Here is a 25,736-nt window from a genome sequence, read left to right on the forward strand (position 1 = left end):
AGGTATTTCCTAACCCAGAGCTAGCAATCCTAGTCCACTCTCCAAAGCAGCCATTTTCTCCAAGGGGAGCTGATCTTGGTTGTCTGGAGATCAGCTGTAATAGATGGAGCTCTCCAGGTGCTACCTGGAGGTTGGCAACCCTACTCATAGTCCCGTTTCATTGTTAATTCCTCAGCTTGTACAACCAAGGAGTTGGCCAGAATATGGATGGTCTTGACAAAGAAATTATTTGGAAGTTGGACTGTATGGCATATGGCTGCTTAGCCCCCTCCTCTCCCCACTCCCCAGGCTCTGCCTTCAAATCTCCAGGAATTTTCTAACCCAGAGTTGGTAACCCTACCTCACCTTCTCTAAGTGGTATTTTTGTATGAAATGCCTTCTTTCTTTCTCCCCATTCAGTCTGTATATTTGCAATAGATTACTTTGGTATAAAATTTTGACTTTAAGTTACCCTAAAACTAGTTGGATTCTTCATGGTAGTAATTTTTTACTTTGGGGAGAGGGTTTCCCTCACTAAAAAAGTATGTCTTATGTTTGCAACATTGGTAAAGACTCCTAGCTGTGCCCTTCCAATATAATTCAGATTCAGATTGTTTATTTACGACCCTTAGCCAGATAAAATTACAGACAACAATTTACAGTCCGTCTTAATTCACTTAAAATATCCTTCCAATATGTATATCACACACAAACACTTCCTTTAATGCTTGTAAAAATGTGGGATGACACTCAATCTAACTCCCCCCCCCAAGGGTTTTATTGAGCCTACTCATATTTCTTGGAATTATACTTGTCTGCCTGGTTAAATATCTGCTAGAACTATAACTACCTTCTTCATGTTAAAGAGAGAACTTTTCTGGAGTGCAGGAGATCATGAACTATATTCAGTTATCCAAGGAACGGACTGCAAAGCCATTTTCCATCTGCTGAAGGACAGAATTGGCACTAGCAAATCCAACTATGTCTTTCTGTACTGGTGCAGCTTAATTTTATTTGTGTTTTCTTAGACTGAAATGCCGTGGTGGTCGATAGGGCCTGATCCCAGATAAATGTCCACAGGATTGTAGTCCTAAAGACATGGATGCCCTGGATATTTGACTTCTGACAGTTGTTGCACTTGCACTATTCTTATTTATTGAGAAAAGCACAATTGCTTTAATTTTTCAGCATGTTTCATGATTGGTAAAAAGAAGACTTACACACACACACACACATACACACATATTGCCTTCAAGTCACAGCTGACTTATGGTGACCCCATAGGGTTTTCAAGGCAAGAGATGTTCAGAGATGGTTTGCTATTGCCTGCCTCCACCCCCAAAACTCTAAGGTCTCAATATTAGACACAGGTTTTCCACAGGTTTAAGTTAGGTTGCTACATACTTTGGAGGGGGAAAGGGTACAGATTAATTTTACTAAGGAGTACCGAGAATAATAATTGCTATCCAATTATTGCACCTACCAAATTCCTCCTGTTCTAGTAAGAGGAATTATCTTGCTCTTCTCAGTCTGCATGATACTATATTTAATTGACAGCTGCAGTGCTGGAAAGACTTAACGCTTCCAGTGTTAACATTGATTAATTAATTGCATGTAATTTCATCAGTAGGATTAAACAAAAGGTGGGAGAGTAAATGGTTTGGATCTGACAGAGTGTTTCCATGGAAGAAAAGATTTCTGCTCTCAGAGCATGGCTTTCCTTCTTCCTCCCACTATAGCTCAAAAAGCCCCTTGAAATGCTCTTCTGGGGGGGAGGGATGACAAGCCCCCTTCCCGGAACAGCATGTGGGGGAATTTTGAGCTGCTCCAGGAGGGGAGAAGTAAAAATATGTTCTGTGAGCAGAAACCAAGATAGCATGGTGTAGTGGTTATTGTATCCAACAAGGCTTCAAACCCCCACTCAGCTGTGCAACTCACCGGGTGCCCTTGGGCCAGTGAGAGCTCTTAGCCTAAGCTGCCTCCGAACATCACTCTGAGGCTAAAATTGTGGTAGAGGTAACCATGCGTACCACCCAGAAGAGGGATGGCGTTGCTGTAAAAGGCAAATTTAAATACCACGGTAGAGCGCAGGATGAAGCATTATGGACCGCAGCATGTGCTAGAAGGAGGCGACTGACATGTGTGTTTTTGTACTGTTTAATAAACACTGAAAACATACATACTTTCATCACTTACCCGAGATCACCCTTCTTCATTTTGTTCCAAGTTTGGCTTGTCTTGCTTCCAAGCTAACTTTTCAGGTTACTATGGCAAATCCCAACTTCCTTCAACTCCAAAGTCATTGAAGGCGATACGGAAAAAAGGAAACTGTCTTTTTTGAAGTAGGGTTGCCACTCTTCAAGTGGGCCCTGGAGATTCCCCGGAATTACAACGGATCTACATATGACAGTGATCAGTTCCCCTGGAGAATATGGCAGCTTTGGAGGAATGACTCTGTGGTATTATACCCTGCTGAGGTCCCTCCCCTGCTTTACCCAGGCTCCACCCCCAAATCTCCAAGGATTTTCCCAATTCCGAATCAGCAACCCTATATTGAAGGTGCCTTGACCTGGATAGCCCAGGCTAGCTGGATCTCATCAGATCTTGGAAGCTAATCAGGGTTGACCCTAGTTAGTATTTTGATAGGAGACTAAGGAACACCAGGGTTGCTAAACAAAGGAAGGCAGTAGCAAACCACCTCTGAATGTCTCTTGCCTTGAAAACCCTATGGTGTTGCCATAAGTTGGCTGCGACTTGAAGGAAAAAACAAACAAAAACGAAGGTATGTTTATTCGCTTCCATTTATAGTGTCGTCTAATACCCTTGTCAGACACATCCTGTTTCCAGTTTTCTCCGGCTGTTATTATGCTCCAATCCTGTAGAAGTGTTGGGGTTTCCTGTTTTTTGAGGAAGTACCTTAATAAGGTTGCTGTATCCATTGAGGCTCCAGTGTCTTTATATAAACCCCACAGATGTCTCTTTCAACTCTCTTCCAAGTAAGGTTGTAGTCTAGTCCAAATTTGCTACACAAGACTGCAGGCTAGATCAGCACTGACCCACAGAGGAATAATACAAGTGTACCTTGGAGATATTGCGGGTTTGGTTCCAGACCATCACAATAAATTGAATATCGCAATAAAGAGAGTCACACGGATTTTTTTTGGGGGGGGGTTTCCCAGTGCATATAAAAGTTTAAGTTTACACTGTACTCTAGTCTATTAAGAGTGTAATAGCATTATATATTTTTAAAATTTTTTCTGTAATAGTAATGAAAAAGTTTGAAATATTGCGAGAATTACCAAAATGTGACTCAGAGACACAAAGCTGGAAAAAGTGGTGCCGGTAGACTTGCCCCAAAATGCAATATCTGCGAGGCGCAATAAAGCGAAGCGTATTAAAACGAGGTATGCCTGCAGTGATCCCTTCCTCCTTATGCTCAGTATCTGAAGAAGTGAGCTGCGGCTCACGAAAGCTCATACCCTGCCAGAAAATATTTTTGTGAGTCTTTAAGGTGCTACTGGACTCTTGCTCTTTTCTACTACTGCAGACAGACTAACACGGCTACCCACTGTGAACTATCTCCTTATGCTTGTTAGGGAACTGCGTGTCAATGTCTGCTTATTACTTGTTTTAGTCCTTTGCTGTCTGTTTTTTTCATCCTGAATTTCAGGGATAAAACCGGGATGCGAGTGCAGTTAAAAATCCAACCAGATAATGTTGACCCCCTGCCCCATTTTGGTCTTTTCTTGTTTCCCATGAAGACCTGTGCAGCATCAAAACATAGAAAGTCTCACTCCTGACTTCTGTGGCTCCCCCCCTTCTGCTTTCCCTTGCAATTGCTTGCTCTGCTTCACACAGAGGGAGTGGTTTTCCCTGTTATTAGCTCTGCTTCATAGGCTGAAGGCTCTCGGGGGCTGGATTCTCTCCCTTAAACTGCCTCTCTGGAGGCAGCTGGTAGACGTAGGCAGAAGCAACTAAGACACCACCTGCTTTTCGGGACTATAAAGAGTCCCTCTGTCAATTTTTCTTCACCGGAGCCTTGGCGGGGAGATTTAATTTCGTGCAGAAGAGAGTGGATTGGTTAAAAAAAATAAAAGGATCATGGATCCGCTTCTTCCCTGGGGGCACAAGGTTAGTAAACTTCCAACTTCATTCCCTTTCGCCCGAGCGTCATTTTGTTTCTTGCAACTTGTTTTCCAACTAACATGGAGCGGCCGACAAGTGGAAAAGCTGTCAAAATTGACGCTTAGGCTCTGCTAGTGTGGGCAAGGGGGGGAGTGAGTGAACGCTGAGTTCCCGAGAAAGGCTTTTCTTTAAAAAAGAAATAATACGGTGACCTAGTTATTGAGAGTCTGGAAGGAGAAAGTCCCTGCTTTAAAGGGCTCCTGTTTTTTTTTGCAAGTGGTTAGAGTGACTTTCCCTGGCCACCTTCCCTGCTTACTGTTTTGTTTATATGCAAATGTGCTGAGCACTGCTCAAAGTTTAAAAAGAAATGGTCAAAGGGAGCTCTTAGCCCGCTTTGCAAAGGGCCGGCTTCCTAGAGATTGCATAATGGACTTTGGAGCTGTATAGTAGCCTGGTGTGTGGATCAGCATATATTTTCATAGACTAATGAGTGACACCCATGGTAGCTCTTAGCAACCCAGCCTGTCGTTGCCTCAGGTGTACAAGCTTTTATGTCCCGCAAGAATCTCTTATCAGGCAAGGAAGCCTTATGCCCTGTCATGTGTGTGTGTTAAGTGCCGTCAAGTCACTTCCGACTCATGGCGACCCTATGAATGAAAGTCCTCCAAAATGTCCTATCTTTGACAGCCTTGCTCAGATCTTGCAAATTGAAGGCTGTGGTTCTTGTGGGTTATCCAGGCTGTGTAACCGTGGTCTTGGTATTTTCTTTCCTGACGTTTCGCCAGCAGCTGTGGCAGGCATTTTCAGAGGAGTAACACTGTGGCTTCCTTTATTGAGTCAGTCCATCTCTTGTTGGGTCTTCCTCTTTTCCTGCTGTCCTCAACTTTTCCTAGTATGACTGTCTTTTCCAGTGACTCTTGTCGTCTCATGACGTGACCCAAATACGACAGCCTCAGTTTAGTCATTTTTGCTTCTAGGGTCAGTTCAGGCTTGATTTGATCTATAACCCACTGATTTGTTTTTTTGGCAGTCCCCCGGTATCCGTAACACTCTCCTCCAACACCACATTTCAAAGGAATCTATTTTCTTCCTATCAGCTTTCTTCACTGTTCAGCTTTCACACCCATACATAGTAATAGGGAATACGATGGCATGAATTAATCTAGTCTTGGTGGCCAGTGACACATCCTTACACTTCAAAATCTTTTCTAGCTCCTTCATGGCTGCCCTTCCCAGTCTCAATCTCCTTCTGATATCTTGGCTGCAGTCTCCCTGATGGAGGAGCCAAGGAATAGAAAGTCTTGAACAATTTCAATATCCTCATTGTCAACCTTAAAGTTGTGTAATTCTCCTGTAGTCATTACTTTTGTTTTCTTGATGTTCAGCTGTAGTCCTGCTTTGGCACTTTCTCTTGTAACTTTTAGCAGTAGTCGTTTCAAATCTTCACTATTTTCTGCCAATAATGTAGTGTCATCAGCATATCTCAAATTATTAATGTTCCTCCCTCCAATTTACACCCTGTCATACTGGAGTAGATAATGTGCCTTTTTTAGTACGAGGTTTGCCAGCCCTTGCTGATGGTATAATTGAACACCTGAAGCTGCCTTCTACTGAATCAGACGCTTGGTCCATCAAAGTCAGTATTGTCTGCTCAGACCAGCAGTGGGTCTCCAGGGTCTCAGGAAGAGGTCTTTCACGTCACCTACTTGCCTAGTCCCTTTAACTGGAGATGCTGGGGATTGAACCTGGGACCTTCTGCATGGCAAGCAGATGCTCTACCACTGAGCCACAGCCCCTCCCCACATGAGTGCATTTGTACATTGATCCTGACAAGTGTTAACAAGATGTTGGGAGCCCAAATCTCATTGTTGGGAAGTTCTGGCCCTTCCCACCTCCATTGGCTGGGTTGCAAATACTTGATGCAGAATGGGCAAACAAGCAGGGGAAACAATCTGTAAGCTTAAAGGGGTAGCCTTTTAGTTTTTCTAAGCAGTGGATTGCCCGTGTAGAGGGAGTGGGTTCTGCCTCGGTGGTAGGGCATCTGCTTTGCATGCAGAAGGTCCCAGGTTCCAATTCCCGGCAACACCAGTTAAAATGGTAGTGGGTCATACTACTCAAGACCATGGAGAGCTGCAGCCAGTCAGAGAAATCAATACTGACCTTGACAGACAAATGGTCTGATTAGAGTTTAACGTGTCACCCTCAGCAATATTACAGGGGAGATTTCAAAAAACACCACTCGCGGCAAGGTTATCGGTTGCACATGTTCTTTTGCACTGTCCCCTTTATCAGATAATCCACCTTACGTTTATCAATCCATTGTTCGCTAGTAGGGAATGGCAACTGGATGAGAGTAAAGTAGCCTTTCTTATGTCTACCCAGGATGTGGCCACAATTGACTATGTAGCCAAGTTATTGCAGCAAGCAATGAGGATTCATGAATGCTATTGTAAACAGGAACAAGTGAACTTTGTTGAGTGAAACTGTACAATTACGTTCTCGGCGGATGTTGCTTATGCCAATAAAGGTTTTGACATTGAAGACATTGATCTGACTTGCTGTAAGACAAGTTTCTGTATTCATTCATGTGGAGTATAGTAGACGATGGAGCTATTTAGGAGATGATTGCGCAGGAGTGTGTCTCCAGGGGGGGGGGGTCCACTAGATTCCAAGATCAGGATGATTATTTTATTTTATTCATTTGTACCTCACCTTTCTCCCCAATGGGGACCCTAAGTGGCTTGTATTGTTCTCCCCCTCCTCCGTTTTAACCTCAAAACAACCCTGGGAGGTAGGTTAGGCAGAGAGAGTGACGGGCTCAAGGTTATCCAGTAAAAAGAGCCAGCGTGGCAAGTGGTTAAGAGCGGCAGACTCTGATCTGGAGAACTGGGTTTGATTTCCCACTCCTCCACATGCAGCCTGCTGGGTGTCCTTGGGCTAGTCACAGTTCTCTTTGAACTCTCTCAGCCCCACCTACCTCACAAGGAATCTATTGAGGGGAGAGGAAAGGAAAGGTGATTGTAAGCCGGTTTGATTCTCCTTGAAAGGTAGAGAAAACCGGAGATACTAATCCAACACTCTTAACCACTGCAGCACACTAGCTGTGGTAGTAGCATCCTGACTTCCGTTGCCTGTGGTTCCCTTCTCCAATCAGTAGTGGAAGGTGGGTTGGCAGCTAACCAGCCATGCTTCTGGCTGAAACCCTATGGTGTCTGATACAATGGGACAGGTGGATGCTGAAAACAATTTGAATGGATCACTGCATGTCTGTGCGTGACTTGGGTGTGACTTGGTGCATGGGTGCCATTCTTGAGCAAAACCTGGAGGTCATTCCTGTATAAAACTGTTGTTTATGTGTAGAAGAGTTACATGAAGGCTATGGCTTGGTGGCAGAACACATGCTTGGTATGCAAAAGAAGGAGTTGGCTTTTATAGGCCGACTTTCTCTACCACTTAAGGAAGAATCAAACCGGCTTACAATCATTTCCCCTCCCCCTCCCCACAACAGGCACCCTGTGAGGTGCTGGCTTCATGTGTAGGAGTGGGAAAACAAATGAAGTTCACGAGATTGTCCTCCGCCACTCATGTGGAGGAGAGGGGCATCAAACTCGGTTCTCCAGATCAGACTCCACCGCTCCAAACCACCGCTCTTAACCACTTCACCACGCTGTAGTAAGCCAAGTAGCTCCCCTCTGGACCATTTGTCTTTGACGTAACAGTGTAGGGAGGGCTGGTTTCAGCATACTCTGAGGTGTGGCAGCTGGTCCATCAAAGTCAGTATTGTCTACTCAGACCGGCAGCGGCTCTCCAGGGTCTCAGGCAGAGGTCTTTCATATCACCTACCCACCTAGTCCCTTTAACTGGAGATGCCGGGGATTGAACCTAAGACCTTCTGCATGCCAAGCAGGTGCTCCACCACTGAGCCACGGCCCCTCCTCTAAGGGTAACACCCTCATGGTGATGGGGTGACCAAAATCGTGTTGAGTTGGGGGTTGTCCTTGTTGGCTGAATTGCAAGGTGACTTAAAGCAAATTTAGCATAAACCTTGAATCTTTTGGAGTAGGAGATGCAGTCTTGCAACAGATGCTGGAGAACCTGCTTTTGGGATATTTATTTATTTTTGTGATTTATAGCCTGCCCTCCCTGGCCGAAGCCAGGCCCAGAGCAGGTAACATCATATAAAATACATCAATATAATCAATAATAAAAATTAACCCAAAAGTCTAAATTTAAACCAATAACATCCCAATTAAACTTAAAAACTACAAAAACTACAGATGCCTAAATACCACTCAAGTTGCCGGAGAGAGGCGGCAGGTACCCCTCAGTTAACATAAAATAATATACAAGAAAGGGAATGGGGAGGCCAGCAAGATGACATTCGTGGTTGTCCTCAACTATAGGCCTGGCGGAATAGCTCCGTCTTGCAGGCCCTGCAGAACTTTTTAAGGTCCCGCAGGGCCCTAATGTCACCAGACAGAGCATTCCACCAGGCCGGCGCCAGCGCTGAAAAGGCCCTGGCTCTTGTTGACGACAGCTGCACACTCTTAGGGCCAGGGACCACCAGTAGGTCATTATGAGACGATCGTAAAGATCTTCAGGGGGTATACCAGGAGAGGCTTTTTGGAGAGGTTTGCTGCAACGGTTTTTTGGAGAGGATCACTAAACTGGTTCCACTTAGGTTCTGACATTGGCATCAAGAGGAAATCCGCCGCCTCCCAGTCGGATTGGCTAATGAGTGTCTTTTCTGAATGTCTTCCCCTGCAGTGTGTGTTGTGTGGCATGGCTCAATGCCATTTCGCCAGTTCTGTAGGAGCAAACCCATACTGGTCACCTCAACAAACAAATGCACACATGAATCTGCCCTATTACTGAATCAGACCATTTGTCTGTCAAAGTCAGTATTGTCTACTCTGACCAGCTGCTGCTCTCCAGGGTCTCTGATAAAGGTCTTTCACACTGCCTGCTATCTGATACTCTTAACTGGAGATGCCGGGGGTTGAACCTGGGACCTTCTGCATGCCAAGAAGATGCTCTACCACTGAGTTGCAACCCCTCCCTCTCATTGCCACCTGTGGGACTCCAGACCTTTGGGATATACTTGCCATAACTCAGGGTTATCTTGGCATAGCTCTTTGGGTAGCACCCTAAAACCTTTAGAGCTAGAACTATATGGGGCTTTTAAGGTATCTTTCTTTCTTATCTTACTGGTTGGCTTTGTGTCTCTTCTCCTGCAAGGAGTAGGCAAATGTTGTGGGTAGAGAAAGATGTGCATATATCTATCCTCCCCCTAGCTTTATTGTTGCTGAGACAGCCGTTGCTGCATGTATAGATTCTGCTTGGGGTACGGGGAGCGTGGATGCTGCCCACATTTACTGGAGTTATGTAACCATGACATCGAAGATTTTGTCCGTGTCGCTTGTCCCTTAGACGTCATGCAAATGCATGATCTCCTCCACCTCGGCCTGTTGTGGGTGTTCACTCTCAATTAAAAAGCAGATGAAACAACATGAGTGAAAAATGATATAATCAGATCCCAACCACTGCTCCTCAGTTGTCAGACAGCTCTCCCACTCTGCGTGTGTTTCAGATGCATTCTAATCGCCAAGAAGCCATCTGTCTAAACAGACAGAAAAGAAATGGGGGTGGGTGAGGATTGTTCCTTCAATTCCTCAGTGTGCAAGTGTGTTGATAGAGAACAGCGAGCCTCTAAAGGCTATGTGGTCAGTTTTGTTTTATTTTATGGTTTCCACAGCACTGTAAGGGAGGCTAGAGAATTTGCCTTGTAATTACAAATGCACTGTTATTATCAAAGGGTCTCCACCCTATTGTGCATGCGCAAACATTTACTGTGGGTAGTGGGTTGAAACTGGGAAGTGTTTAATTTCATCTGTACGGTGCCTCCTATTGCTGTGACTAACAAGATGCCCGGTGTTAAGTCCGCGTGGGAAGGATTCACGAGATCAGAGACGGAGTTCAACAACACAGCTTTATTTGATTTCAGCACAGAACTAACTTACACACTGAATGTGCCCTGCTTATATGCCACCCTGGCTGCCTTCGGCCACTCCCCCCCGATCCGTGATAGCGGGGGAATACCCTCTCGGTGACCAATGGGACATGCTGGCTTAGGGCCAATAGGATCCGTTTGCTTAGCCAATAGGGCGAGCAGGGTTTAGGATCCGTCGTGCAGAACTCAAGCTCCTAAGTCTCCCCTTGGTTTCTACCCTACTAAATACATACACAACATCCGGTAAATGTTGGGACCATGCGTGAAAATGTGGCTTTAAAGATGAGCTGCAACTGAGCATGGGCGTGAGTGCCAGCCCCTTCTAAGCAAGCTTCCCTTCCCTTTTCTTTGTCTTGAACTCTGCTTCTTCCCTCTGTCAGTCTCTTAAGTCCCTCACCTTTATCTGCTACTATATCTGTGCTCTCACCCCAGCGAATGATTCCCCTGCATATTCAGCAGCAACTAGGGCTACAAGTCAGGACAGGAAATACCCCCATGAGCTCCCATTGCCTGCCGCCGCACCAAACGGTGGCAGGAGATGAATAAAAAACCCACTGGTTTCACAAGGGTGATGATGTCATATCCAGGAAGAATTTAGAACTAGCAACAGTAGCTCTAGGAATCACTGGTAACTATGTTTTTACCATAGAGTACTATACATTTAAAAAAAAACTTTTGAAAGTGTCAGTGCATTTTAAGTATGTATACGTGTGTGGTGGAAGTGAACATAGTATTGGAGAATAAAAGAAGGGTTACAGGCAGGCAGATTTGTTGCAAAATGAATCTTATGTGTCCTATGCGGAAATAACAAATGCCAGGATGTGTTTCCTCGCTTATGTTTTTATTATTGTAATAAATCTGCATCTGCTTGTTCTTTTAACCAATGTTATAAATCTTCATGGTAAAAGGTAAGGCAAGAACACACAGATCCCCTTTTTGTGAGAATAATTCCAGAGGGTAGGGTTGCCAACCTCCAGGTACTGCTAAAGAAAAGACAGCACTTAGCTCTGTATGCAAATGTATCAGAACAGTGTATTACAATAAAGTGAAGACAATAGTGAAGTTCAAACAGAAACTTAACCACAACTAAACATTAATTCTATATACACACAATATTGGTAACTCTTCTTAGTGAGTCCAAACAAAGACTTTTAAAGGTTACACGGTCTTAAAAAATGTCTGAAAAGACTGAGTTGCGTCTTGGCGCTTTCAAAAGGAAAAAAATCCCAGTTTTTTTGATAAGATGTTTGATGTTATAGATGAGTGTGAGCTCTTGACCCATCGAACCAGAAATCACCACAGAGACAATCAGATTCCAAGCAGATGGCTTTACTGGTCAAATAGGCAATACAGTTCATTGAGGATAAGATGACAGCTATGAGTTGTCTTGCCCGTTACTTGGAAATATAAGGCAGAGAAACGGCAGGAGATTACAAAGCATAAACAGAGCATTATTTCCTAGGAGTGGCGTTCCCAGGCTTTGGTATGTGAAGCCGTCCTTGAAGTCTGGACGGTTCAGCAGAGAAACGAAAGGAAACATCTAAACCGAGATAACAGCCTGACAATGAGATGGAAACGTCTTCCGGAATTTGTAAACGTTTTTCGCAGGGTTCCACTTTTTCAGCCTGACAATAAATGAATATAAGCTTCTATTTACAGAGTGTTGTTTAACAACATTGGTTATACAAATAAGAGGCGTGTGCTACAGCGTCATAGTTAACTTGCAGGCATGTAATTGACATAGGCTATACAATGATACCTGTAATAATGAAGTTCATAGACGCTGCAAGTTGGGCTGCTTCTTTTCCTTCCAAGGTTTTCTTGGTAACTGTTAATACATGGTTCAGTACAAATACTATCTGATTAGCAAGGTCACAGGTGATTTGTTTTACTGGGCTCAAAATTTGAGCTGGCGGGTAGGGGAAAGGTCTTAACAGAATTATCTAGCAGCCAAGACCTTTTTCCTTTTTTAGTTATCAAACAGGACCCTTTAGTTAATTTTTAGGTATCTGTTAGGACCTTTCCCCTACCTACTAGCTCAAATTTTGAGCCCAGTGAAACAAATCACCTGTGAGCTTGCTAATACACAATGCTGGTGTATTATCTATCTATTGATGCACAAATAGCAAGAGAGCTCACAAATAGGACTTCAAAGTAGCAACCATTTAGTGAGTTTAAGAAAAGCAAGATTTGATGCAGGGCCTATTTCACATGGCCAAAGGGTAGGTGCAACGGTGAAGTCCTTTTCAGTTGGAGTGATCAGAATGGTATTCTAAGGGGCTTAACGCACGGCCAATTTGTCTCGCTTTTGTGCCTTAATAGTAGCGAATCTCCATGGTCCACACGCACGACCGTCCAAGGGCTGCGCATCGGACCCACCTTAGTTGCGAATTAAGGCAAAAAAAACCGGGTTAATCAATCCCTGGTTTATAGCGATCTTTTCAGTTCTAATCCGCTACTTTTTTTAAATTCCGCTACATTACCGGAACGCCGACGTGCGTGTAATTACTCGGCTAGCTGGCTACTAATGCTCCTTACCAGTCTCCTCCCTCCCGCCCCCTTCCCTGCGCGAGCAATTGCCGCTTCCCGTCCCCCGTCCCGCCCCCTTTCCTGTGCGAGCAATTGCTGCTTCCGGTCTCCCGTCCCGCCTTTTTTTAATTGACAGGTTGAGACGATGGTATACCGGAACGCTGGCGTTCAAAGAAAAAAAAAAGGGGGAGAATCGCCCTTTGATTGGATAACTCCTCAGCCAATCCTTGGGCGATGTCACTCCCCTGCTATCCCGTATTGCGAACTATCCCACATTATATGGTTGGTTCAAACGCATGGGGAGCCTCCAGCAGCTACTTGTTTCAGACTTAATGTGGGATAGGCTGGCGTCATGGGTTTGATTATCCAGACTTAAATATTGTGGGATTAAAATATTGTGGGATAACAGAGGAGCGAACCAGGAACATTCTGCCCATGCGTTAATGCCCACTGTGTGGCTGCACCACAAATCTGTTTATTATTTTATGTTTACATTTATATAAGCAACGAAATGAAAATAATGGTATTCTCCCTCCCGGCTGCAAATGTATATTTTGGCACTGAGATTTGAATCAGGAGCAGATGTGCCATGGGAATGCCTTTTGAAAATAGCCTCCCCGAGTTTTCAGTCCCACCCCCATGTTTAGGTTCTCTTGCTAGGTGCTATGCCACCATTACATCATGAGTTTCCCTACCCCGAGGGCAGTCAAGGATGGGTAGCACAGCCAAGAAAGAACACAGCCAAACGTACCTAAACCTTTCAGAGTAGCGGGAGACTCTATCACACGGATGTCTCTTTCATCAGCATCTCCGTGGTAGGCCCAACATCTCCAGTTTTCACCCCATCCTCACATTGGTCAAATATGAATGGCAGAGTTCAGTAAGATATGGCATTAACGCATGAGAATGTCATAATTAAATAAACTGATTTTTCCCTGTAGTTAAATATTTATCATTGTGTTCACTGTAAAGGAATTACAGTGTCCTTGCGAGAATTTATGAGGCGGGCCCTTACATCCTGCATTCTAACTGGTTCTAAATAGCTGAACTGGATACTGAGTGGCTTATTAAAGTTGGTGAACTGGAAACAAACCAAAATTTGTAATGGTCTGGCTCCCTGCAAGATGTAGACATCCATGTGTGAACCAGACCTTAGTTTCTCATTTGTAAATAGGAAAAGAGGCTGAAGGATGTAGTGGTGTAGTGTTGTAGTGGTTAAGAGCGGTGGTTTGGAGTGGTGGAGTCTGATCTGGAGAACCGGGTTTGATTCCCCACTCCTCCAGATGAGTGGTGGATGCTCATCTGGTGAACTGGGTTGGTTGCCCCACTCCTACACATGAAGCCAGCTGGGTGACCTTGGGCTAGTCACACTCTCTCAGCCTCATCTACCTCACAGGGTGTCTGTTGTGGGGAGGGGAGGGAAGGTGATTGTAAGTCGGTTTGATTCTCCCTTGAGTGGTAGAGAAAGTCGGCATATAAACACCAACTCTTCTCCTCCTCCTCCGAGGCAGCTGGATCCAGGGATTCTTCAGCCATGAAGTTTCCTGCTTCTCTGCAAGACATTATTTACAGGTGCTCAGTGGTGGAGCCTCTGCTTGACATGCAGAAGGTCCCAGGTTCAGTCCCCGGCATCTCCAGTTAAAGGGACTAGGCAAGTAGGTGATGTGAAATACCTGTACCTGAGAACCTGGAGAGTCGCTGCTGGTCTGAGTCGACAATACTGACTTTGATGGACTAAAGGTCTGATTCAGGCAGCTTCATGTGTTCATGTGTTCAAGGTTTGATCCCTGGCATCTTCAGCTAAAAGCATAAGGTGGTAGGTGATGTGAAAAGCCTCTATCTGAGAGCTGCTGCCTGCCTAAGTAGACAGTGCTGACCTTGATGGAATCAATGGTCTGGTTCAGTGTAACGCAGCTTCATGTTCTTGTGTGTTCAATAATAACTAATAAGCAGAGAGAAGATAGTGAAAGTTTTTCTCCCTTAATTTTAACTGGAAAGCACTGTTGGACTTTTGGTGTCTGAAGCTCATACAGATAACTCGATTTCTAAACTTGCGTTCTGCTATGACAGCTGGAAACTAATAGCTTTCTTCTCCTGAAAGCTGAGAACACAAATTTGGTGTTGGAGACTATCTTCTGCTCTTGAAGGTTGTGCCCTGCAGATTCTTGGCCTGCATACGAAACTGCCCCATATTGAGTAGAGCCATGTAGCCCAAAGCGGTCTACTCTGACTGGCAAAGGCCTCTCCCAGCACCCAGATCCTGATAACTGGAGATTGATCCTGCAACTTGGTACATGCAAAGGATGTTCTCTCCCGCTGAGCTGTGGCCCCTCGCTGTGAATAACTGTGACTGCAAGGGGAAAAAATGTTAGCACTGTTGTTGTTCGACCATCAAAGGTATGTGGTTGTGTGCATAACAGGCTGAAAAATGCCAGCTTATCTTATCTGCTTCCTGTTTCCAAAAAATGAACAATAACAAAAAGATTTCATCATGCTTGCCTGTTTGGAAGTTGACTGATTCTCAGGAATCTCTTCCAGTTTATTGCGTGAGTCTGCTTTGAAACAGAGTGGGATCTCGGATTCCAGATTATTTGGATTCATCTTTTGAAGTTACTCCCTTCAGTGAGAATGGATCTAAGCATTTTGCAGGGACTATTATGTATGTAAAAGGCAGGTTGGCCGTAATAATCTTTTGGTCATGCTGAAGTCTCTTGGTCACAGAGCACTTCATCCAAAATACTTCCCTTCCTCAGTACGGCACCAGGGGGAAGAAATTGCCTGCTGTCACCGCCATGTGGGTGAAATCTGCTACAGTCTCCACATTGCCTGTCTGGCCACCTGTTACATGATAGACATCATGCTCATCAAGTGAGAATAGTTACCTGCCCCCAGGCACAATCTGTCATTGGTTGAGCAATCTGCTCTGTAGCTTAGGAAAAAACATGGGATACCTACTTCTGTTTGCAGTGGTTCAAATCCAAGTGACCTTCAGAATGATAACCAGTTCTGTAGAATGGGTGGGCCCTTCCTGTGAAATGGGAATACCAAATTTCCACTACTGTTGCCATTTTCCAGCTTTTTACCTTTAGGTGATTGATTTTTCTCCTTGAGGATCTCCTAAATGTGAAGGTGTTCAAGCATCGGGTCATTACTGCCCCTTGGGGTCACATCCCAACGTTTACTAGGCAGACTATGTTTACGGGGTGGTGTGCCATCTCCTTCCCCAGTCATCTACACTTTACCCCTGGCAAGCTGGGTACTCATTTTACCCACCTCGGAAGGATGGAAAGCTGAGTCAACCTTGAGCCGGCTACCTGAAACCAACTTCTGTTGGGATCAAACTCAGGTCTTGAGCAGAGCTTGGATTGCAGTGCTGCAGCTTATCACTTTGTGTCATGGGGCTCCTAATGGGCTTCTGTAGATGGCCAGCGATCCTCAGGACAGGGTGATACATTTCACACTCCATTAGGCCTAGCTGTGAAGGCAGCATTTTGTGAAAGTGGAAACCACACGTTGTAGACTTGGATTTATACTGTAAGATGAGCATTTTGAAAAGCAAGTGGATCACTGGTGCTTTTACAGTTATTTCTGTTTTGTAGAGAAAGGATAAACCAAACACTCCCAGGCAAAATAGCATACACATTAATACCACACCTTAACCATTGGTATTCTGTAGTAGGCTCCCCCTGTGGAAGTGAATGAATCGCTTTGTTCTTGCATTGAGGTGGCTGACACTTCATGCTGTAATTCTCAAAGCTATTGATCCCAGAGGGTGACGGTGCTTTCAAGCTTCCTGAGTACCTTTCATCTCGGAATCTCATGAATGTATGAAGAATGTGGGACCTTTCAGGAGACTCACATAACACGCCCTGGACTTGCCTTGCAGGAGTGGTGACAGGGATGGTTGTGCTGTGGTAAGAAAGAAAAGGTGATTTGCAAATATAATTGATACCTCTGCTACTTGCTTTCCTGAAATTCATTGCTAACTTTCCTGAAATACATTACTATTAGACTTTTATCCCACCCAGTCTGTAAAGAAACCAGGATGGCATCCATGTCCCCTTCCCCCCCCATTTTCTCCTCACAACCCTGTGAGGTTTAGGCTGAGGGAGAGTGACTGGCCCAGGTCTTTCACTCAGCTTTTACGGCTGACTGAAGATTTGAACGCAAGGCAAGGCAGCAGAGCCCCCTCCCCACACAATTTATTCATTTATATCTTGCCTTTCTCCCTAGTGCAGATGACTGGGGAAGGCAATGGAAGACCACCCCGTAAACATTTTCTGCCTAGTAAACGTCGGGATGTGGCATCACCCCATGGGTGTGGAATGACCTGGTGCTTGCCCAGGGGAATATCTTTACCTTTTTTCCTGCCTAGTGGAGATCCAAAGAGGCTTACATCCTTCTCTCCTCTGTTTTATCTTCACGACAACCCAGGGAGGTAGGTTAAACGAAGAGTGTGTGGCTAGCCAGCAAGCTTCTGTGTAGGGTTGCCAGATCCCTCTTCGCCATCGGCGGGAGGTTTTTGGAGTGGAGCCTGAGGAGGGTGGGGTTCGGGGAGGGGAGGGACTTCATTGCCATAGAGTCCAATTGCCAAAGTGGCCATTTTCTCCAGGTGAACTGATCTCTATCGGCTGGAGATCAGTTGTAGCAGCAGGAGATCTCCAGCTAGTACCTGAAGGTTGGCAACCCTACTTCTGTGGCATAGTGGGGATTCGAACCTAGTCCAGCACTTTAAGCACCACACCTCCCTGGCTGTCTACACCCAGGGTAGCTCTCTAAATCGGTTGCCTGAGGCCATTGCCTCACCTCACCTCAGTGAATGACTAAAGCAGTTCTTTGTAAGTTTCTGGCGGCCTCTCTTACTTTCCTGTGTTCCTTGGTTTTTTGCATTAATCACTGTCTCCGTCCTCATGGACTTTGCAATCAGGGATCACTTCTGATGGTTCTAGCACGCTTCTGGAGATATATAAGTTAACATTTGTTACTCTAATAATTTCCATGGCAACACCCGTTAATGTCAAGTCATCTCACTTGGAATAAAAACGATGGCTGAGCTTGAGAAAGATTGTTTTTCCTGTGCCAATGGCGTGGCACTCGCTAGGCATTGCCAGGGGGTAAAGAAGGATGCAGGGAATGTTTTATAGGGCCTCAAGTATGATAAAATGAATAACTGTGGTAAGTAGAATTTCAATTAAAGAACATTATTTTCACCTTTCCAACAGATAGGCTCCAGGCAAATTATGCCCCCAAACTTCCTTAGGTGCCCCTGAGTTTTAGTATTATGGGAGTAGGAGGAAAGTTCTCTCCATCAACTTTTTCCATCCCGTGCACAATTTTATAAACTTCTTATAAACCTCTCCTTAGTCGTCTTTTTCTAAAGTGATAGGCTCTTTAGCCTTTGACAATAGTACGGTGCAAGCAGTGTGTTACAATGTAATTGAAAACGTGCAAACTTTTCTGAAACAATCGGTAGGCTTACACTTGGCTTTCTTGGCATTTGGATTGAGTTGTTGTCTAATGGTGCCAAGACATGAAAACCCAGGTCGAGGTTTTTTTTTAGCTGTGTTTCTGATTTATCATCTGTGGTGAAAAAAGTATGAATCTAAACACAGTGCGCTCACCCTCTGGAATGATCCTTCAAACTTTGTACATCTGTTTGTACCCCTACTACGTGTTTTTTTTTTTCATTTTGTGTTTTATCCCCAGTTATGCCAGCTGCCAAGAGTCCCATATTTATGCTAATTAAGTAAAGGTAAAGGTAAAGGTCCCCTGTGCAAGCACCGGGTCATTCCTGACCCATGGGGTGACGTCACATCCCGACGTTTACTGGACAGACTTTTGTTTATGGGGTGGTTTGCCAGTGCCTTCCCCAGTCATCTTCCCTTTACTCCCAGCAAGCTGGGTACTCACTTTCGCTAATTAGCGGTGTATAAATTTTCGTATAAATAAAATAGCCCCTTCTTCCTGTCTTAGACATGCAGTCCTTCTTCACGTTCGCCCACGTACTTTCTTCCTAATGACAAGCTGTACAGCATGATCTTTTCAAATGTTACTTTTACTTTTTTCAACCTTCAATCTTGATGACATTTTGATGTTTAGCATTTTGTGACCAAATGGTAAGTTCCAATTTGGACTGTTTGTGCAGAATCAAGTAGCTAGGGTTTTAATTTTTTTTTGAAGTTTCAATTAAATAAAAAGTAAGTCTGTTTAATATATTCAAAAATGGCAAATGTCTCCCAGAATCTTTTTCCTATTGACATGCCTACAGAGGAACCCTTGTGCCTCTGCTATAGAAGCCATTGTGCATTCCAGCTGGTTCTGCAAATGCTCAGTGTTCAGTTTTAAGAAGAGTAAGTTTCTAGCTCTAATGCTGATGAAGTTACGCTTTGATGTATGTGGGCAATGCCAGTTGCAGTTTCAGATGCCAGGCTACTGGGGCTAGGACATAATTTTGCAGAGTTGAGGCTTCAGTTTTGCTCTGATTAAGCTCTTTGCCGTTTACATGACTAGCCAAACTAAAATCAGTTATGCAGAATAATGAATAAGAAGTCATCTTTGGAGGCCCTGCTGGGTCACCTTGGGCCAGTCACAGTTCTCTGTGCCAGAATGGTATAGTGGTTAAGAGTAGTGGTTTGGAGCGGTGGACTCTGATCTGGAGAACCGGGTTTGATTCCCCACTCCTCCACATGAGCGACGGATACTAATCTGGTGAACCGGGTTGGTTTCCCCACTCCTACACATGAAGCCAGCTGGGTGTCCTTGGGCCAGTCACAGCTCTCTTAGAGCTCTCTCAGCCCCACCTACCTCACAGGGTGTCTGTTGTGTGGAGGGGAAAGGAAGTTGATTGTAAGCCGGTTTGATTCTTCCTTATGTGGTCGAGAAAGTCGGCATATAAAAACCAACTCTTCTTCTTCTCAGCCTCATCTGCCTCACAAGGTGCTTGTTTTTTGAGGGGGGGGGAGACAATTGTAAGCCGCTTTGAGACTCCTTACAGGAGAGAAAAGCGGGGTATAAAAACCAGCTCTTATTCTTCTTGATATAGAGAGGCTTTCAAATGTGGAATCTAGTTTGGCTTGTTAGTATGTGAAGCATTTCGAGTCCGACGACTTCAGTTCTTTCTAAGCCCACTTAATGCAGTTGGAGTTGAGCCCCAGACAGAATCCCAGTCTCGTCATTCTGCTTGTAGTACTTGAAATTTAATGCAGAAATATGATTTGGCAGGTGGTTATTTCATCTGCCTGCCGCGCATGTAAAAATCCCAGAATAGCATTCTGCCAGACATACAAAAAAACTTCAGGCAGCGCTTGGTGTTCCGCTTTGGGAGCATTTAGATAATTAAAACCCGCCAGTGATTTACAGAAGGTACTTGCAAATATTTTTAATCACCAGGGGAAAGTTTTAATGCTGCAAATGAAGCTGAATTTAATGTAGCCGTCTGGAACTTTTTCATTAGTCTGACACCCACAATACGGGCTTGTAACCCATTATTGCTTCTTTACATTCCACAACATGCATCGTTCTTATGATCTACACGGATGATTGCTACCTGTTTTTCGCCAGCTGTGACTAGAAACCTGTTACCTTCTAAAATGTTTGTTAGGATCTGAAACTCACTTAATTAATCTGCTACCATTCAGGGCAATGAATCTTGGTTTTGGCATATTGATAATAAAGGTTAGTCACACACAAAAATACCATAGAGTCGTTTTCTTAATCAAATCAATTCTTTACTAACTAATCTCAAGGGTAGGGTACATGGATTAAACAATAAACATCCTACATCTCTAAGTTCCCTAGACTTGCTAAACTCCTTTAGCAGTTACTACGCTTACTCACGAGTAGCCATTCTCACAGGGAGAATGTGCTCTTCCATGCTTGCAGGTTGGTAACTTACAAGTAACTGGGATACAGTTTCCCTTTCAAACAAAGGATATACCAAAGCAGTAAAATGCAGATTACTTTGCCTACGTGACCATATGACATGGAAGCAATGGTGACCTGTTCTTCCTGACCATTTGGCTAATTAACCCTTTGACTGTCTGACATATAACGAATCTCGCTATCTAAGACCCAACAATGTTGAGGGTACAAACCTTGCTTCAATAAAACCAGTGGGAGTTTTGACTGAAACAGGAGCGGTCTTGCAGAGGCTATATTATTAAGGACACTTACCGGGGCAGTCAGTCATGTTTTATTCTGCAGTGCTTAGTATTATTGAATACAGATGTTATCATCCAGCTGTTAGTAAGGTATTGCGTTAATAAACCAAAATGTGCTTCTCCCTTCGTCCTTCTTTTTTAACCTCCACATCATGGAGAACAGTTAGATTTGAGTCCAATAGCACCTTAGAAACTAACGAGATTTCCAGGCATAAAAAATCTTGTTGGTCTCTAAGGTGCTACTGGTCTCGAATCTAACAGTTCTACTGCAGACCAATATGGCTACCCTCTGAAAACATCCAGGAGAATTTTCCTAAGCAAGCTGTTATGTGTAGGCTTACCGAATGCCCGTTTCTGTCTGAACAGAATTAACCAGTCCGAACAGGGAAGTTTTCTTTCCGGCAGTCCAGCAAGCACGCACGCTGCTGCAGCAGTGCAATTATGTCACTTTCGGGTTTACCCCAGAAGCGCCGCATTGCGATGGGGATGCTCTAGCACTCCCCCTCCCCAAACTCTGTGATTTCCATAGAGTTTTGGCGGTAAGAGTGCTAGAGCATCCCGCGCGATGCGGTGCTTCTGGGGTAAACTTGAAAGTGATGCAATCGCGTGGCTGCACGTGCATTATTGCTGTCCCCAGAGCCACTCAAAAAAGCTCCCGCTGGTGGAGAAGAGGGACCTGGCAACTCTAGTTAAGTGTATTTGCATAAATCCCACACCCAACTTTTTTTTTTTTTAAGGGAAAAGGCCTTTTAGGGAGGCTGGCATCTTTAGCAAAGGACCATGGAGCTGTGGGTAGAAGGAAGAAAGAGGTCTCCCTTTCACTGCTGGTCATCTGTCCACTTGGTTACAAACCAGGTTGTTTTCTCACATGTGGGAAAAGATACAAGGACCTCCTCCTTCAGATTCCAGCGAGCCTCTCAAAAGAGACAGCCGCATTGGCCAAATGCCTTAAATGCTTTTGTAGAAGATAGGAGTTTTGCAGGTCCCGTTTGTTGTGTTATAATGCTGCGGCAGTGAGAAAAACTCCTTGCTGTAATTCCCTCTTCTGCAGGTGCAAGAATCCTGCCTTCCTTTGCAGCTGGGAGTCCCTGATTATAAATAAGAACATTCCTGCTTAAGCTATCCTCTTTTTCATTTGGTCCTTTTTGAATATGTTGACAGGATTTCGTTGAGAGGTGCACATGCAGTTGGATAACTCAGCTGACACGGATAAAGTTCTGCTTTAGTTGTTCTGCAGTCAAAATGCCTCCTAGCTAGAACATATATTAGGTCTTTCCTGCCTTCCCTTTCTTCCCACGTTTGTGTCATTTTCAAGGTCTCTTATGAATCCTGTAGCTTCCAATGTTTATTTTTAAGGAAAGATAAGAGGCATGCAACTGTCTGCATGAAAACATGACCTTAGAAACACGGGTGAGCATCAGGACTGGATTATATTTTACTTACCAATGCATAGTAGATAGGCAGTGGCCTTTTGGCTGTATTTACTCTCTAGCATACACGGTCAACAATGAGGTGATGAAGATTCCTAGCTTGGTGGGGTTGGGGGTTGGGTGGGAGAGAAAGGATGAACGTAGAAGGGAGTAAAAAAAAAATTGTTGGAGAAAGTGGACAGAATCCATAAACAGCTGTATCCAGATGAGTCAGCGACTGCCAATAAGAAAAAGCCTTTGTGCATAATTGCACCACTGTGATAACAGATAATTAAGAAAATGCAAAGATGTGTTTAAACAAGAGATTGACCAAGCTGTTCACATGATTGTTGCTGTTATTCAACAAAAATGAATACTTCTGGAAATCGGAGTGCTCAGCTGCAGCCCAAAGGGAACTTCTGTGCCTTCAAAAATTAGCAAATTAAGCAGGAGAGGCAGTGGTTGAAGGGTTTGCTGTTTGACCTTCCCCATCGCTTGGATGGACTCGCAGATGTCACACAAGCTCAGAGCCAGAATGTGATGATGGGGGCAGAAGAGTACCCATGGGGAGGTAGGGTTGCCAAGTCTCCCTCATCCCAAAACCTGAATGACGTTGGGTGGAGCCTGATGATGTCATGGGAGGGAGTCTAGTGATGTCATCAGGCAGGACCTGGTAATGTCACATTGAATGAAAGTATTCATGGTTGCACTTCCATTTCCTACTTGGTTTTGTACCATGTGGTGACTGCAAATGTGTGTGGTCGCAGTCAGGCGGCTTTGAAGCGATGGACTTCAGATAAAAGAGATAAGAGGAAGAATTTCTTCACACAACACATAGTTAAATTGTGGTACTCCCTGCCCCAGGATGTGGTGATGGCTGCCAACTTGGAAGGCTTTAAGAGCGGACTGGATATGTTCATGGAGGAGAGGGCTATCCATGGCTACTAGTCAAAATGGCTATTAATGATGCATACCTATTCTCTCCAGGATCAGAGGAGCATGCCTATTAGGTGCTGTGGGACACCTAATAGGCATGCAGTTGTCTTGTTGGTGGGCTTCGTAGAGGCACCTGGTTGGCTAGAAATTCACCTAGAAATTCATACTAGAAATTCACCCTGTTAAACCAAGTAGGTGGGTTATGTGTGATTCCTGTATTCCGAGGTGGGGAATCCCATCTTACCCCCCCTCCCATTCTCCAGGCTGCTGACTCGCCAGTCAGCCAACCTACCTGCAGCGCTATCACCTGCTCCTGCCTAGCTCACGTGGTGGCGGCTACCGCTTGTCCCTTCCCCTGCAGCACCCTGGTGGGTTGCTTCTGCTCCTCCCCCTTTCCCCCTCCTGCCACACCAATTTTCTATCCCCCCCCTTTGGGGGATTTTTGTGCAAATCTGGAGGCTGACCCAGGTTGTTACAAACACCCACACACACTATAACCTGACCCAAATGTTTAGATTTAACATCCGCATATGAAAGTCCTAGTTCAGAATTATATGCATATATGGTTATCTGTCCGATAGCAGAGGGTGCCCTAAACTGGCCTGGCCTATGCACAGTGTATGAACTATCTGACATTATAATTCCTCCTGAAAACAGGTTGCTTGTTTTAACCATTGCCAACGGTCCAATAATCCTGTGAGGGTGACTAGCTGACTTATATCTCGTCTCCTTTCCAGGCAAGAGAGAGGCAGGACTTTAAAATCAATTTAGCTCAAATGCTGTGAACACAAAATTACTTCAGCCCTAAGAACGGCAGTGATGAGGACTTGTTTTCAGAGTTTCTTTTCTCTTAGTAAAATGTTTTGTGTGCTTTATCCCTGAAAGAACAGTATCACTGATTAATACGATGTGCAGTTTCTCTCCTCGTTTTAATTTATGTAAAACTCTGAGAGTGTTTCCTCCATGATCAAATCTGAATTTTTAGAGCTCAGTGGTGGGCCAGGTGCTGGTACATAAAGAAGTCCGTTCTGTAGGATGTTTTGCAGAGGGTGCACGTATGAAATTTTGCTTACAGCATAGACTGAGACATTCTTTGGAGGCATGAGTGTAGTTATTTGGAGGACAGAATTTCTATAAACCTTAAAAAAACACCTGAACTGGTGACACTCATAACAACATGTATAAGTGAATTCCTTAAATTAACTATTTACTATGCAGTTCCTTAAATTAACTATTTATTCTTCCTTATGTCTGTATGTGGTGTATAATAGTCTGTCAGTTTCAGTGGGAATCTCCAGCTCTGTCTGTCCAATTTATACCCCACCTTTCTCCCCAGTGTGGGCTTACCATATGTACCGTTTTGAACGGGACAGTCCCGTTTTTATCATATTTCCCAGCCGTCCTGTCTTTTTAATTAAAATGTCAATTTTGTCCCGTTTTGCACCTCATTACACTTCCAACGTTTGTTTCCTTCAGTTCTGACTTTTCTTATGCTGCATGCAGGCATGACTGGGTAAATTCTCATAGAAATGCGCTCTGATCGGGTTACACTAATATTACATAACCCCTGTCCCGTTTTTGCCATCCCAACGTCCTGTTTTTGTCTCAAGGGAATATGGTCAGCCTACCCCAGTGGAGACCCAAAGCAGCTTACATCATTCTCCACTCGTCCATTTTATGCTCACAACTACTCTTTGAGGTAGGCTAGGCTGACAATATGTGAAACAAGGCCACCCAGCAAGCCTCCATGGCTGAATGGGGATTTGAACCCGGGACTCCTAGATCCTAGTCGGATATTCTGACCACTATGCCAATTTAGGACCACCTGATAAAACACTGATAGTGCCATCAAGTCGTAGCCATCTTATGGCAACCCTGTAGGGTTTTCTAGGCAAGAGACAAACAGATGTGGTTTGCCATCGTCTGTCTTTGCATAGTAACCCTGGACTTCCTTGGTGGTCTCCCATCCAAGTACTAACCACATCTGGACTTGGTGGTCTCCCATCCAAGTACTAACCAGGGCTGAGCCTGTTTAGCTTCCGAGATCTGATGAGATCAAACTGTGAAGGATTACCTTCAGCTTAATTCTTCCTTGCGCCTCTGGCATCCGAAGACCAAAGAATTGTGGGGTACAAACAACACAGGCCTCTGTGTGTGTGGGAGGGAGGGACAGGGTAGCAGCTCACATCATAGAAAATTCCCCATTTTTAGAAAAGAAGCTCATGTGCAAAAAGAGCAGGATGCTTAGCCTTGATAAGCTAGCTTTCTATATGAAGGTAATTTTGTATATCGAGAAGCATTTGGTCATGGAAGCCTGCATCTGCAGTCCAAAGATTGAACTTTGACCATAGCTGTGAGAACAAAATCTTGGGCTCTCCTACAGCTGAATTAGAGGGAAAACACACGAAAGCCCATTGTAGACTTTGCGGCTTTGTAGCAGTCCTAAAAACCAATGGCAAGTCTGATCTCGGTGAAGCAGAACCGATGTAACAGAGGTTTCCTTATGCCCTGCCAGATCTTTCATTTCTAGTTCTGTCCCCCATAGCTGCCCTTAGTTGGGAGTGGGAACGTTAAGGTGTTTGCTAGGAA

The 25,736-nt window shown here is 44.5% G+C and overlaps 1 protein-coding gene across 1 annotated transcript in view; it reads left to right on the forward strand.

Moving 5' to 3' along the window:
- Window positions 1-4,081: 4,081 nt before the first annotated feature.
- The window catches only part of PLD1 (phospholipase D1), a 127,583-nt gene continuing 105,928 nt past the window's right edge, over window positions 4,082-25,736 (forward strand). Inside the window, exon 1 of the mRNA XM_056849495.1 lies at window positions 4,082-4,110. The gene's annotated coding sequence lies outside the window, so the exon portion shown is untranslated. The remainder of the gene's footprint in view (window positions 4,111-25,736) is intronic.

The sequence above is a fragment of the Euleptes europaea genome, chromosome 5 (assembly GCF_029931775.1).
Source record: "Euleptes europaea isolate rEulEur1 chromosome 5, rEulEur1.hap1, whole genome shotgun sequence".
In the NCBI taxonomy this organism is placed as follows: Eukaryota; Metazoa; Chordata; class Lepidosauria; order Squamata; family Sphaerodactylidae; genus Euleptes; species Euleptes europaea.